Source organism: Tamandua tetradactyla, chromosome 1 (assembly GCF_023851605.1).
Source record: "Tamandua tetradactyla isolate mTamTet1 chromosome 1, mTamTet1.pri, whole genome shotgun sequence".
In the NCBI taxonomy this organism is placed as follows: domain Eukaryota; kingdom Metazoa; phylum Chordata; class Mammalia; order Pilosa; family Myrmecophagidae; genus Tamandua; species Tamandua tetradactyla.
This window is the reverse complement of record NC_135327.1, coordinates 99337141-99353795: the sequence shown is the minus strand read 5'-3', so window position 1 is coordinate 99353795 and position 16655 is coordinate 99337141.

Here is a 16655-nt window from a genome sequence, read left to right as displayed (position 1 = left end):
GCACCCTAGAAACAAGTGAGAAACTTAAATTTGGGACCAAACTGATGCAGGCATGTAGATCCATTAGGATCTTGGCAACAAACAGAAAACACATGTAAATGGGGAAATTAGGAGAGTTTAATAAAGGAACAATTGACATAGATGCAGGCAAGATTAGGTGAAACCAACAAGGGATGATGCAGTACTCCAAGGCCAGCAACAGTGATGCTCTTAACACAGCTAGACTGAAGGGGAAGAGAAAAGAGGTGTATTAATTAGTTAATGTTGCCAGAATGCAATATGCCAGAAATGGAATGGCTTTTAAAAAGGGAATTTAGTAAGTTACAGTCTAAGGTTGAGAAAATGTCCAAACTAAGATACCAATAAGAGGTTACGTTCACTTAAGAAAGGCTGATGTCATCTGGAACACCTCTGTCAGCTGAGAAAACATGTGGTTCGCATCTGCTGATCCCTTGCTCCTGGGCTTTGTTACTTTCAGCCTCTGTTTCCTGTGGGCGTTCCTCACTTGGCATCTGTGTGACTGTACTTTGCTCCTCTGGGACACAACTCTGGGTTCTGGCTTGCTTAGGATCTCATGGGAAGGCACATGGTGACATGTACTGAGCCCTGCATCTCCAAATATCTGGGTCTCATTTGGGGTCTGTCAGCTCTGTAGCAACTGTTCTCCAAGCACCTGCATCTGCTCTCCTCTCAGCTTCTTCCAAAATGTTTCCTCTTTTAAAGAACTCCAGTAAACTAGTCAAAACCCACCCTGCATAGGCAGAGCGACATCTCCATCTAATCAAAAGGCCACACCCACAAGTAGGAGAGTCACATCTCTGTGGAGACAATCTAATCATAAGGGTTTCCACCTTACAATATTGAATCAGAGTTAAAGACATGGCTTTTCTGGAGTATACAACACTTTTAAACTAGCACTGGAGGGATATCAGAAGCCAGAGAAAAATGCCTATAGATCTATGGGAGAGACACCTAACAGACACTGAGTCTTCAGTAGAAATGTCTCCATTTGTAGCGACTGGCAGGGAGTGAGCTAGAGGAAATAAAGACCTTGACTGCTCTCTTTTATCAACTTATTACTCCTGTTAGTACCTCCTGTTGGCTAGACCCAAGGGAAGCCAGAGGACAAGGGTGTCTGTTCATGCAGTCCATAAAGTTCAGTATCCCTGGGCACAAAGCAGAATAGAAAAGGGTAGAACTGAGTTTGGAGAGGTAAAGGAGAAATGTCTAGCATATCAGAGTTCCTAGTTTAGATCCAACTGACTCTGATGGGTCAAGAGGCAGGCTTGCCAAGAATCAATTTGAATGGATTGATTTAGTGATTGGGATTGAAAGAAGAGAGGAAATGAGCATTAATGAGGAGAAAGCAGATGGGGATGGAAGGGTATAGAATCTGCCTTCTGGTTTCCTCTAGCTCAGCCCATGGTCTCAGGTCTGAACCTTAAAAGAAGAAGTTGTTAGAAGAATCCAAACTGACTTTTCACAAGGAAACCCCTCCCTCCCTCACCTACTTTCTCCCCCTTCAAACCCAACTCCCCTCTTCCTAAGCCCTAATCCCCAAATTGACTGAACCAAGGAAGTCTAGCTTCTGGACCCTTGGTGTAGAGTGAGGGGGAAATATGCTCCCTGCTTCACCAAAGCAAGGTGGAGAATTTCAGGGAACATAGAACTTCCTTGACCAAATGGGTATTGGTAACTAGGTTCCCAAAGAAAGTACCCAGAGTTGGGGCAGCAGTGGAACATCACCCTCCAGAGGTTTCGGAACCATAGATATTAATGAGTGTGGCCAGAGAGGAAGAACTACAGAACGGTTTAAGAATCCATGTAAGATACTTTCAGGAATTTCCTCCCATTAAAAGCAGATTTGGGGAAAAGTGGGAGAAACTACATTAGCTAGGAAATATAAGGGAAATGTGGCCATTACCATTAGTGTGACCCTATTTGTACCTACAAGCTAATGATGTCAGAAGCATTACAGTTAGATTGAAATAAATTTTGCACACTGGTTTATGTTTAGTTCTTTTGTACTACAGTTAGCAGGATTATCTAATTTTAAAGTATGTTTCCCCCCCACCTCTTTCATATATGTATTCTATAATACATGTAATAAATCACAGTTATTTATAATACCGCTCTGGTTTTTGCCCACTTTTATAGTTGAAGGTAATACTAAACTTTAATTAAAAGGTTGTGAAAATAAATATGTATTTTTTTCATCCAAGTTTGTGGATATCCTGAATTCTGTCCACGGACCTCCTACTAAGAATCACTGCTAGGATTTCCTCCATTCTCCACCTTCTAAATCCGCCCATAACTGAAGCAAAGGCAGTATGAGACTAAAATTTTCAAATGCATAGTCTGAGGAGTCTGATCTACCCCATCCTCTGACTCCTCCCATTACCCCATAAGAGATTCTAGATGAAAAACAAACAGTGGAGTCAAACCATTCTGAGAGATGGGAAGAACTGTCTAGGGGACTCCAAGAATCCCACAGGGCTGACTTAGCTCTAAGCTTTCCCTGAGGCGGTGTCTGAACAGGACCACACACCTCCCAGCATTGAGCCCCAGCAAGGTCAGCCTATTCCCACTGAGCATCCAAGCAGTGCCTCTCTCTGTCAACCCTCCAATAATCTGCCTTGCTCCCTGATTTAATTTCCCAGTTGCTAAAACATACAATGGGTTGGCTTAAACAATAGGAACTTAATGATTCCTAGTTTTGAGGCTAGAAGTCATCCAAAATACAGGTGTCAGCAAGGTGGTGTTTTCTCCCCAAGGACTGTGGCAGTTTGGGGCTGGTTGCTGGCAATCCTTGGCCCTTGGCTTTTCTTCCATATGGCAATGCATATGGCAGCATCTTCTCCTTTCTCCTTCGAGTTCTGTTAACTTCCAGATTCTGGCTGCTCCCTGTGGTTTCTCTCACTCTGTTCAATTTCTTTTGCTTATAAGGACTTTGGCCATATTCAGTTAAGGGCCACTCTCATTCAGTTTGGTCACACCTTAACTAATAATATCTTCAAAGATCCTATTTACAAATGGGCTCACACCCACGGGTTTAAACATGCCTTTGGTGGGGGACATGATTTAATCCCCAACAGTCCCCTACACCTCTTCCAATGAGGAAGAGAGGAAGGGAGAGTCCTGTCTTCTATCAGGTCAGACTAAACAGAATGTACTTGACCAACTACTTCACACCTGTCTTACAGGAAAATATCTATAGCAAAACAAAAGACGCCTAGGCTGAAATGAAGTCCAAGGAGAAACCAAGGACAGTGGTCGTAGAATAATGTCTGAAAATTAACCATAACCCCCCAAATGGGTAACAAGTAATATAAAAGACTTACAGTAGATGCATTTATTTGCATACTCAGACACTTCCATCTTAAATAATACCACAGGATTCCAGACAGTTAAGCAAACCGTAGAAGTATTTTGTAAAATGATGTAGGTGCTAGAGTTGCAGGCATAGGCATGGAACATGCTTTATGTCAACTAAGTACTGTGGCTCTAAGGCCACTTCCTGGGCTATGCTAGGCCAAGAGGCAAGTAAAATGCAGTAAATAATATGAATGGCCTGATCTTCAGGTTATTCCTAGTGGTCCTAGAGAATTCACAACTACCCAAAGGAGGAATTATGGTTCTAACAACAAAATTGGGACTATTTCATACATTTAAGGCAAAAGTCGTATAGGGGCAATGAGAAACATAGTTTACTGCAAAGGTCCTAACCTCCCATTACATTTGCCAGCTATCCCTGACTAGTGCTGGGAGGTCCCAGGAGATGACTAGGAGAGAGGGGAAAATGAGGATGATGACAGCATGGTGGGGTGTTTTCCAGGCCCAGCTTATCTGAGTACCTGTATTAACTGGGTGAGAGCTGTTTTAACAATAAACTTTTGAGATCTTAGGCAAGAGGGAAAAACAGAAGATTCTAGCCCAACTCATCTACTTTATACACAAGAAACTGGGACTCAGAGAGGTGAAGTGATTTGCTTGAGATGAAGGAAAGTTCAAGACTAAAATGCAGATTTTCTGATATCTGGTCATTGTGTTGTATCTGCCATTAAGAAAAAAAATCTCAAGCAATGACAAACACTGTTAACACCTTAGTTAACATGTGGTAGTTGTGTTCTCTCAGTGCCAAGAGAGGAGATGAAGATGAAACATAGAATGAATAGAACTAGATGTCAGAAAGTCCAAACTAGTAGTGGTTACACTGTCAAAACCCATTTCCACCACCGTTCATGCCTTCCATTACCATAGAAGCTAGAATGCTAAAATTTACCTCCCTATACTCCTTTACAACTAAAGGAGACCATGGAAGTTCTGATCAATAAGACATAAGTTCAATTTGGCTTCCTCTTTCTTCCTGCCTAGAATTCAAGTTTGATACTTGAGGCTCATCATTGTTTTGGTTTCCTAGGCTGCTCAAGCACCTTAAACACGTTAAACAATGGGGATTTATTTGCTCATAGTTTTGAGGCTAAGGGACCATCCAAATCAAGACAACATCAAGGCGATGCTTTCTCCCCAAAGACTGACATTCTTGGGCTGGCTGGCTGCTATCCTTGGTCCTTAATTTGTCACACGGGTGGGCACATGGCCACATTTCTTGGTTTTTCCCTTCTCTTCTGGTTCCATTGGTGATTAGCTTCTGGCTGCTCCCTCTGGCTTTCTGCCTCTCTGTCTGAATTTCATTTTGCTTATAAAGAATTCCAGTAATAGGATTAAGACCCATCCTGATTCCATTGAGCCACACCTTAACTGAAGTAACCTCTTCAAAAGGTTAACAATGAGTTCACAACCACAGGAATAGAGTACGTTTAAGAATATGTCTTCCTGGAGTACATACAGCTTCAAACCACCACAATCAATCATCCTAAAGATGGTGGGGTGGGAGGATAAAGAACTCAGTGCCATGGTGGCATTTTTGAGTTGCTGTAACTAACCCTGATCTTAAACTTATACTTCTTTTCACCTGAGACAAAGAAATCCTTTCCTTTGGTAGCTCTGTGTTCATCAGGTTTTCTTGTACTCATGTTGAATATAATCTTAACTTACATCTCAGTCTGTGAAGTAAAAGTGGAAGCAAGGGTGGAAAAGATATGCCAAACCAAGTTTCAGTAGGGAAAATTCTTAGGCTAATCTGAGGCCAAAGCTAGCATGAGCTAACAAAGAGGCCCAGTTGAAGAAGGTAAGAAAACAGTCTCAATGAAATACTGAATGAACTTTTTTTATTTCTATGGACAGTTTTGAAAGCCCAGAATGTGACCTGTGAATAGTTAGTTGTGAAGACTTAGTTAGTTGGAGAGTACTCTCCAACATTAATTAATCGAGGCACAATGATTCAAGGAATTCATTACTATTTTTTAGGCACTTATCTTGGTTCTTTCCAAAGAGTCAAATAAAATGGCCACCAGAAGATGTGGGGAAATATCTAGGCAAAAACATGTCAGCAAGCCAGACTGTTCTATGAATGGTGGTACAACAGAGGATAAAGAATAAGGGGCCGGCATCAGTACCAACCCTTAGGATGAGGTTGGGAGAACTTTAGTTTCTTATCTTAATTGCCTCTCAATGGAGACAATTACCTTTCAAGGTTATATTAGCTGTAGTATTGAAATTTAAAGGAGAAGGTTTTCACAATAGGCTGCTGTAAATTTCCTAGTTAAAGGAGATCTTCTGAAGATTTTGTAAGAACAGCTGAAAGTACATAGAAGGTATGTTTAATTCAATTATTCCTGAAGGGCTCCTCACCTAGATTGTTTTAAATTATCTCTACCGGGACCCAAATAGAGGGAAAAAGGAATTTTAATTGAAAAAGGGAAAATGAACAATTAAATGTTTCCAATGCAAAATTGGGCACTACCTTCATTTCTCAAATAAGAAAAAGGGCAATTAAAAAAACAAAGTTATCAATATCACATTCCTGGGAAAGCTAATAAATTGACTCATACTCAAAGGTGCCAAAATATATTTATAAAACCTAAGCCATTACTTCCAAAATTGCAAAATCTTCAGAATTCCATCAAAGGGAAAAGTTGTATTTCAATATTTGAACTTTAAAATTGTTTGAGGATAAAAAGACCTTTCTTTGAACTAACACTGAAACAATTACAGCCAAAGCTATTCTGAGAAAAAAAAAACTTCTGGGGAGCTCAGGGTTGTAAAGGCCCATGAAAACAGCCTTTCCATTATTCCTAGCAGTTTAAAAGAAACAGCAGGAAATTGGCTAGATTCATTTTGGGTGCATTCATTAACCTGCTCTGCCTTCTAGCTCAGTTAGTTTTCACTTCCTTGAATTTCAGTCCTGATATGTAGCAAAAGTTATGTGGGGCACAAACAAATTTTTCCTCCGGAGATTCCTTTCTATCAAGTCCTGAGGCCAGTTGGAGGTACCAAAAATCTAAACAGGCACATCCATCTGTCTGTGCCCAGTTGCCTTTGCACTATCATTCACTGAAGTAGCTCCTGTACCTCTCGCACAAAAGCACACACCCTCTCTGGGGAAATGGATACTCTCATATATTATAAATGATACAATATCTCTTGAGAGGGCAATTTGGTATGTGCTATCAACATTTTAAATGTGCACTTTCTATGACCAAGAAATTCCACTTCTAGGAATTCAACAGTTATTTGGCACACATCAGCAAAGACAGATGTCCAGAGTTACTCATTGCCACATTTTTGGTAGTAGGAAGAGACTGGGGGGAAAATGTGCATCAAGAAGTAACAGAATCCTTATAGAAGGATTTCCACTACTGCTTATGATAGAATAGTTTATCGTAAAAAAAAAACCCTCTAGTTAAAAAAAACTAGTAAAGCTGAATAAAACAACTAAAACAAATTAAAATAAAACTATAAAACATTTTAAGGCATTTGGATGGCCTCCAAGGCAACCAGGAATGTAAAAGCCAAATCTCCACAAGAAAGGGGACTGCCAGAATGAGTAGTTACCCTCTGACATGCAAAAGCCTTACCAATAATTCTAGAGTAGTTGCTATTTCTTGCTCACTAGGTCTAATCAGCATGGTATCATCAATATAATGGACCAATGTGATGTCTTGTGGGATGGAAAAACAATCATGGTCCCTGTGGACAAGATTAAGATATAGAGCTGTAGAGTTAATATACCCTTGAGGTAGGACAATCAAGTTATACTTTTGACCTTGCCAGCTAAAAGCAAACTGTTTCTGGGTAGTCCTTACCAACAGCAATTGAGTAAAAATCATTTGCTCTTAGGAGTGTGGATTAACTAATAATGGATGTGAGCTGCTGATAGATATTCCAGCTTTCTTACCTTAAGCGGAAAGCCGGCAGGCATTTGTGGATTTGCTGTGGAAAGGGGCAGCTGAAATACCCAGTTCCACAACCCAAGGTCATTCCAAGTGGGAGCCTAGAGGCCATAAGACCCATTAGGTCCACAAGCAGAGTCTCCACTGAGATGCACACTGCCCACCCCCCAGCCTTGGGTCCACAAGCAGAGTCTCCGCTGAGATGCACACTGCCCACCCCCCAGCCTTGGGGTTGGTGGCTTTCAATGTACACCAGGACCAGCGGACCTGGCTGGAATTGCACTAGGTCTCCATCCAGCTCAACTTGCTGCTAATCAGGGAGAGGAGGGCCTAACAGAAAAAGGACATACAAGAGCACTATTTGCTGGGAAGACAGAAAGTGCAGTCTGTCAAACTGCCTAACTGTCTAGCTTCAAACAGCTCCTCAAATGGAGTTGTATCCCTTGCATAAGGTCCAGGCCTTGGTTTGGCAGGAAATTACTGACAAGCCAAGTACAAAAGGTGACCTGCAATGCAAACCCAAGGAAATACAAAAACTTAGGTAATGGAGGGAAATCAACTTTCAAAATAACCCTATCAAGGCAATCAAATGCCTCAAAGCCAACAGAAAATCACAAAACACATGAAGATGCAGGCAGATATGACCCAGCCAAATGACCAAATGACTGTAGGAGACACAGACTTTGAAACAACTAATCAAATCTCCTAAATAGTTCATTGGGTTGGTTAATGACATAAAGGATATCAGGAAGATACCAGAAGAGCATAACAAGAATTTGAAAGAATGAATAGAAAAATAGCAGATATCATAGAGATAAAGATACTGTAGTATATTAAAAAATATGCTAGAGACACACAAGAGCAGATTTGAAGAGGCAGAAAAAATAATAAGCAAACTAGAGGATAGGATAATTGAATTTGAACACACAAAAGAACAAAGGTGAAAAAAATAAAAGATGTAATCGGATCTCAGGAAAATGATAGACAACATGAAGCGTGCAAATATGAGAATCATCAGTGTCTTAGAAGGAGAAGGAAAGGGTAAAGGGCAAGGAACAATAGTTGAGGAGATAATGGAAAATTTCCAAACCCTTATAAAAGGCATAAATATGCAAATCAAAGAAGAACAACAAACCCTAGATAGAATAAATCAAAATAGGCCTATTCTGAAACACATACTAATCAATCTGTGAAATGTCAAAAAAAAAGCAAAAAGTCCTTAATGCAGCAAGAGGAAAATGGCTCACCATTTTTCATCACAAGGAAAACCACATAAGACTGAGTTCAGACTACTCAACAGGTACCATGGTGATGAGAAGGCAGTGGTATGATATATTTAAGATCCTGAAAGAGAAACACTTCCAGCCAAGAACTTTATCCATCCAAGTTGTCCTTCAAAAGTGAGTAAGAGATTAACACTTTCACAGACAAAGGCTGAAATAATTTGCCAATAAGAGACCAGCCCTATAAGAAATATTAAAGGGGGTATTGTCTGCCAAAAACAGAAATAATAGGAGAGGGAGGTCTGAAGCAGGGCACAAAATTGAATAGTGCCAGTAAAGGTAACTTCAAGGATAAAAAGAAAAAGAGGGAAAAGAATATATAGATTTGATAAATTAAAACCAAAGAATAAGACGGTAGATTCAAGAAATGCTTTTACAGTAATAACTTTGAATGTTAATGTACTAAACTCACCAATTAAAGATACAGATTGGAAGGATAGATTAAAGAAATATGATCCATCTATATGCTGCTTACAAGAGACTCATCTTAGACCCAAGGATATAAATAGATTGAAAGTGAAAGGATGGAAAAAGATGTTCTAAGCAAGCTGTAACCAAAAAATAAAAAAAAGGAGGAGTAGCTATAATAATAACAGACAAAATAGACCTTAAATGTAAATATATCATAAAGACAAATAAGGACACTATACATTAATAAAAGGGGTAATTCACCAAGAAGAAATAACAATCATAAATGTTTATGCTTTCAGTCAAGGAGCTCTAAAGTGCACGAGGTGAACATTGGCAAAACTGAAGAACAATAGACGTTTCAACAATAGTAGTAGGAGACCTCAATACACCATTCTCCTCTATAGATAGAACAACAATATGATAAATGAATTAGACCTTACAGACATATATATATATCATTACACACCAAAACCCCAGGATATACATCTTCTCTACTGCTCATGGAATATACTCCAGGATAGGTCATACGCTGGGGCACAAATATGTCTTTATAAATTTAAAAAGATTGAAACAATTCTAAATACTTTCTCTGATCACAACAGAATGAAGATGGAAACCAATAACCACCAGAACCAGAACTTCCACAAATATATAGAGATTAAATAATGCACTCTTAAAAAATCAGTGGGTAAAAGAAGAAATTGCTGGAGAAATCAGAAATATCTGGAGATGAATGAAGATAAAAATACAACATATAAGAACTAATGGGATGTCACAAAGATAGTGCTTAGAAGGAAATTAATTGCCCTAAATGTCTATATTTTAAAAAAAAGAGCAGAAATTGAGGACTTAACTGCTTACCTGAAGTCATTAAAGAAAGAACAGTAATATAATGCCAAAGCAAATAGAAGAAGAGAAATAATAAAGATTAAAACAGAATAAATGAATTGAAAAAAAACAATACAAAGAATCAATAAAATGAAAAATTGATTCTTTGAGAAAATCAATAAAATCGATGGATTCCTAGCTAGGCTGATAAAGAAAAAAAGAGAGAGGATGCAAATAAATAAAATCAGAAATGAGAGAGAAGTCATTATCACAGACCTTGAAGAAGAAAAAATCATAAGAGGGTACTATGCACAACTATAAACCACCAAACTGGACAACTTAGGTGAAATGAACAAATTCCTAGAAACACATGAACAATATATACTGACTCAGGAAGAAATAGAAGACCTTAACAAACCAATCACAAGAAAAGAGATTCAATCAATCATCACAGATTTTCCTACAAGAAAAGCCCAGGGCCAGATGGCTTCACAAGGGAATTTTACCAAACATTCTAAAAAGAACTAACAACAATCCTGTGCAAACTCTTCCAAAAACTTGAGGAAGGAGGAATCATTTCCTAACTAATTTTATGAAGCTAACATTACTCTAATATCAAAACCAAGTAAAGATGCTGAAAGAAAGGAAAACTGCAGGCCAATCTTTCTAAAGAGTATTGAAGCAAAAATTCTCAATAAAATACTAGCAAACCGAATCCAAAAGAATTATACAGTATGACCAAATGGGGTTTATACCAGGAATGCAAGGGCAGTTAAACACAAAAAATCAGTCATTGACATAGCACAGTAACAAATCAAATGGGAATATCACATGAGCATCTCGATTGATGCTGAAAAACCATTCAACAAAATTCAGCATCCTTTTCTGATAAAAGCACTTCAAAAGGTAGGAATTGAAGGAAACTTCCTCAATATGATAAAGGGCGTATATTTCATATATGAAATACCCATAGCCAACATTGTATTCAATGATGAGAGACTGAAAACTTTCTCCCCTGAGACTGGAAATGAGACATGGATGCCATCTGTCACTACTGTTATTCAACATTGTGCTCGAAGTTCTAGCTAGAGCAATCAGGCAGGAAAAGGAAATAAATGGCATACAAATTGGGGAGGAAGAAGTAAAACTTTCATTATTTGCAGATGACATAACACCATACTTAGAAAATCCCAAGAAATCTATGAGAACGCTTCTTGAGCTAATAAGCAAATTCAGCAAAATGGTGGGTTACAAGATTAATGTGCAAAAATCAGTAGTGTTTCTATCCACAAGCAATGACCTAACTGAGGAGAAAATTAAGGAAAAAATTCCATTCAAAATAGCCACAAAAAGAATCAGGTATTTAGGAATAAACTTAATCAGGGATGTCAAGGACCTGTACACAAAAAACTACAAAACATTGCTAAAAGAAGATCTAAATAGTTGCAGAGACATTCCCTGCTCATGGATAGGAAGGTTAAATGTAGTCAAGATGTGAATTCTTCCCAAATTGATCTACAAATTCAACACATGCTAATCAAAATTCCAACAACCTATTTGAAGACTTGGAAAAGCTAGTTATTAAATTCATTTGGAAGGTAAGGAGAGGTCAAATAGCTAAAAATATCCAAAAAAAAGAAGAATGAAGTGAGAGGACTAACATTTCCTTATTAAAGCCACAGTGGTCAAAACAGCATGGTACTGGCACAAAGATAGAAGTATTGATCAATGAAATTGAATCAAGACTGTGGAGATAGACCACCACATCTATGGTCAATTGATTTTCATGAATGTTCCCAAATCCACTGAACACTGGGACAGAATATCTTCAATAAATAGGCATGGGAGAACTGGATACCAGCAGGCAAGAAAAAGGACCCTTACTTTACACTCTATAAAAAAATTAACTCAGAGTGGATCAAAGACCTAAATATAAGAGCCAGTACCATAAAGCTCCTAGAAGAAATTGTAGGATCTTCAAGACCTAGTAGTAGGAGGTAGCTTCCTCAACTTTACACCAAAAGCACAGGCAATGAAAGAAAAAGAGATAAACTGGGAACTCCTCAAAATCAAGTGTTTCAGTGCCTCAAAGGACTTTGTCAAAAAGATGAAGAGGTAGCCAACTCAGTGGGAGAAAATACTTGGAAATCACATATCAGATAAAGGTTTGATATCCTGTACACATAAAGAAATCACAAAATGCAAAAACAAAGGAGCAAACAACCCAATTTTTAAATGTGCTAAAAATATGAATAGACATTTTTCTGAAGAGCTGATGCAGATAGCTAAAGAGCACATGAAAAGATGTTCATTTTCATTAGCTATAAGGGACATGCAGATCAAGACTACAATGAGATATCACCTCACCCTTTAAGAGTGGCTGCTATTAAACAGGAAACTACAAATGTTGGAGAGGATGTAGAGAAATTGGAACACTTATGCACTGCTGGTGGGAATGTATAATGGTTCAGCCACTATGAAAGATATATTTGTGATTCCTTAGAAAATTAAATATTGCATTGCTCTACAACCCAGCAATACCACTACATGGTATATACTCAGAAGAACTTAAAGCAGTGACACAAACAGACATTTGCACACTGATGTACATAATAGCATTGTTCACAATTGCCAAAAGATAGAAACAATCTGAGTGCCCATCAACAAATGGGTGGATAAACAAAATGAGGTAAATGCATATGATAAAATATTATGCAACAGTAAGAAGAAACGAGGTCCTGAAGTATATGACAGCATGTATGAACCTTGAGGACATAATGCTGAATGAAAGAAGCCAGACACAAACGGATAGATACTATATTGTTTACTAAGATCATGATAGAGGCTTCTAATATAGAATATAGAGGACCTAGAGATACACAGACGCTAGAGATGGGCGAACAATTAGCTAATGAGGTTAAACTAAAATGTAAGGGAATGGATAGTAGTGAAGGCAGTTCATTGGTAGATTTACAGTAAAATTGCCATATCGAAGGTGAACATGATTGAAAGGGGTTGAATAGAACCATATATTATACCAATTAACACTACAAATATAAATACGTTCTTGCATGAACTACTTCAAAGGTATGAATCTTGTACAAAGAGTCAACAATAGAGGGATATAGTGAGAAAATTACTATTGCATTCTATGGTCTATACCTAACAGGAAAACATCAGCAGTACCACAGCAACATCACGGGTAAATAATTGGGGGGAAGGATAAGAGTTAAGGGGAGGTTTGGACTTTCTATTTGGTGAGGATGTGTTTATCAATTATTTTTCTCTTTGGAGCAATGAAAATTGTCTAAAATTGAGAGTGTTGACTTTTGTGCAACTAAATGAGGATAATATGAGTTATAGATTCTTTACTTTGGACATTATCCGTGATGCCCAATGGATGGAGGTGGTTGAAGGATACACTGACTGAGAAGTAGAATGGTAAACTAAGGTGTATACATATTATGGAATATCTTACAGCTACAGAAAGGAACGAAGTTGTGAGGCATGCAATGGGGTAAAGAACCTTGGAAATATTATGTGGTACAAAATAAGTCAGAAAAAAAAAAAAAGAATAAATGCGGTAGGTCTCTTTTACAAAATATTTATAAGAAAATTTGGGGCCTAGATGGTAAACTCCTATAGCAGTCACATTTAATCTGGAACTATAATTGTTATTTTTAGATTTTGAGATGCTGTGCTATATATGTATAACCTGGCATCTCCCTGGAACTTTAGTTACCTGTGTGACACTGAGGACTCAGAGTTGGAGCTTTGCAGCTCTGAAAGTCAGCATTACTACATGCAACAACTGTTAAAGAACCCGAGAAAGAGCTCAGGCTTCAATTACAGATAAGAACAAAGGCAGTCTGGTCAGGATATAATATTTGCATTTTAGAACTTTACCTACTGTATAAGACCAAAGGAAGAGAGGCTTATTTTGTCCAAAACCTAAATTTTCAATAGCATATAATTTAACTCAGCAGGTCTCATTAGCTCATTTAAACAAAACCAAGCCCAGGAACGCAAAATGGGAAAGAGGACTTATAATTCTGAACAGCTTAATGTAATATCCAGACACATCCCAGAGTATGTTGGGCAGATAATTAAAAAGTATTGGCAAAGTCCCTTGAGGGACTTGAGAAAAAATACAGAACTATTAAACTTTAAAATCGGTTATCAAGCATTAGGCACTCCCAAGTCCACAGGCCAAGCCCTTGATCTTGAGGTTTGTTCTTATGAAGTTAAACTCCTGTAGTTGAGAAGCAATGCCTACTTATAGCTATGCCTAAGAGTTATTTCCAAAAATCCTCCTTTGTTGCTCAGATATGGCCTCTCTCTCTCTCTCTCTCTAAGCCCAACTCTACAAGGAAAATCATTATTCTTCCTGCTGTGTGGGACATAACATCCAGGGGTGAAAGTCTCCCTGGTAACATGGGACATGACACCCAGGGATCAGCCTGGTCCTGGCACTGTGGGAACAACAATGCTTTCCTGACCAAAAATGTAACAAACAAATGTAACAAAATGAGGTATCAGTGGCTAAGAGCGTTCAAATAGAGTCAAGAGGCTATTCTGGAGCCCATTCTTATAAGCTTCAACTAGATATTGCTAATTACCACATTTTGCCCAACCCTAACAAAAACCACTCCTGTTATTCCTGACACCTAGGGCTCTATCTGAGATTTGACAAAGGTTCCATGCACTATGATTACTTTCCAGAAACCTACAACCTCCAAATGGTTCCGAGGCCAGAAAAGTCCTGAAACCAGATGGGCCAGCCTCTCTAAGAACATCAACTAGTTCCATCCCCCTATCCCATATTGTAAACACCCATTTCCAACATGAAAAAGTAGAAATGGGCACAGCCCAAATAATCCTAAAGATTGGGAGAAGGATCAAAGGAGAAGGAGGAGTTATAACAGAGAATACAGGATTTAACAAATGAGTATGACTACTAAATTGTATTGATATTTCTTTTAGTCTACAGTGTCTTGGCGCAGCTAGAAGGAAAACCTAAAATTGTGGAAGTCTAACCCATACCAAACTTTGAAATCTGTCTATAGCTACTTGTTACAATGTACTTTGATGTATATTACTTTTTTGTATATGTGTTATATTTCACAATACTGGGTGAAAGAAGATAAACACAATATGTAAAAAAGAATGCATAGTGTATTGTGTAGGTATTGCATATATGCATAAAATTCAAAAATTCTGCCAAAGAACCTGGTTACCAGGAGTAACCCCAGTCAAAAGCAGCAGAATCTGAAATCTTCCACCAGGGCCGTCTGTTCCAGAAACACACAACCTCTGCTCAGTGGGGGCACATAAACAAGAGAACTGAAGCAATTGCGAGGATGCCTACAGCCTCTTTCTCTACTGGTCTGACTTTTGTCCTCTCATAACTGTATTAGTCAGGGTTCTCTAGGGAAACAGAACCAACAGGAGAGGTCTGTAAATATGAGATTTTATAAAAGTGTCTCACACAACTGTGGTGACTCATGAGTCCAAATTCTGTAGGGCAAGCCCCAAGCTGTCAACAACTATTAAGGTCTTTAATGAACTCCCACGAGAGGCTGGCTGGCTGAAGTAGAAATGAAAGTTCTCTCTTCTGACTGCTGAAATCATCACCTCTCCCTTGAAAGTCTTCAACTGACTGGATCAAATCCCACTGATTAGATTCTCTCATTGTGGAAGACACTCCCCTTAGTTGATTGTAGATGTAAACAGCGATAGATGCAATCAACTGACTGATGATTTAAGTCCATGAAATGTCCCCACAGTAATGGTTAGGCCAGTGCTTGCTTGACCAGCCATCTGGGCTCCATCACCCGGCCAAGTTGACACATGAACCTAACCATCACAGTAACTCAGCTTTTTTTGTTTGTTTTCACTTTTTAAAAATGTTTAATAATATACACAGAGAAAATTGGACATCTGGTTAATATTATAACTCATTTTTGAATCATGTCTTGAGCAAGTGTATCTGATCTCACTGACTTCTGAACCCCAAGCTATAAATGAGGCTGGGAAATAGATTGCTGCTTTCCAGTGTCCGCGGTCCTAGGAGGCTGGGGGGGTCTTGCTATGGGTCTTAAGGGACATCTAATCCACAATCTGCACAGCAATACCAGAGACTAACTGTTCTCTGAACTCATCCCTATCAGAAATGATGATAAAACTCCTCAGTAAGACTGCAGGGTAGTCAGTGCTATCACCTGAGAGGCATCTTAGCCATCTACATAGCAGGAAATCAATAACTTCTTTAAAAGTCTGCCTTCAATGTGACAAAATGCACTTGTCATTCCTGCAATCACATGTAAGGTTCCATTCCCAGTATAATCACCATTCTGCCATTGTTTGGGTTGGTGTGACTAGCCGCATTGGAGTTGAGCTAATAATACAAATCTATAACGAAGAACACAAAGCCAGACTCAATTCAGCAGTATGGATGCTATTTCAGAATCTTGTGTTTGTGCTTGCCCATGCAAAGTGGAGGACAGAATTGGTGCCATTATTAGAATAGTTCCAAATTAAAAAAACCATATTTTCCTGTAATTATTTGAATGTTTCTGATAAATTTGGGAGTAATTTTAGTCCAAATAACCTTCATAATTGCCTTGGTTCTCTTGTATGTGTACTTCTAGACACTGCTAAAAATACATAGCAGTAGAAGTAGAGCTGTCAGTAAATCCTGTTCCAATCTCACAGCAAAGCTAGAAAAAGGTTATATAGGATCAAGAAATCTCCTTTCTCCCAAATTTAAAGAAATGCATGAAGATAAATAAGAATAACAAAGAATAGGCCAGAAGCATCCAAACCAAAGAAGGCATAC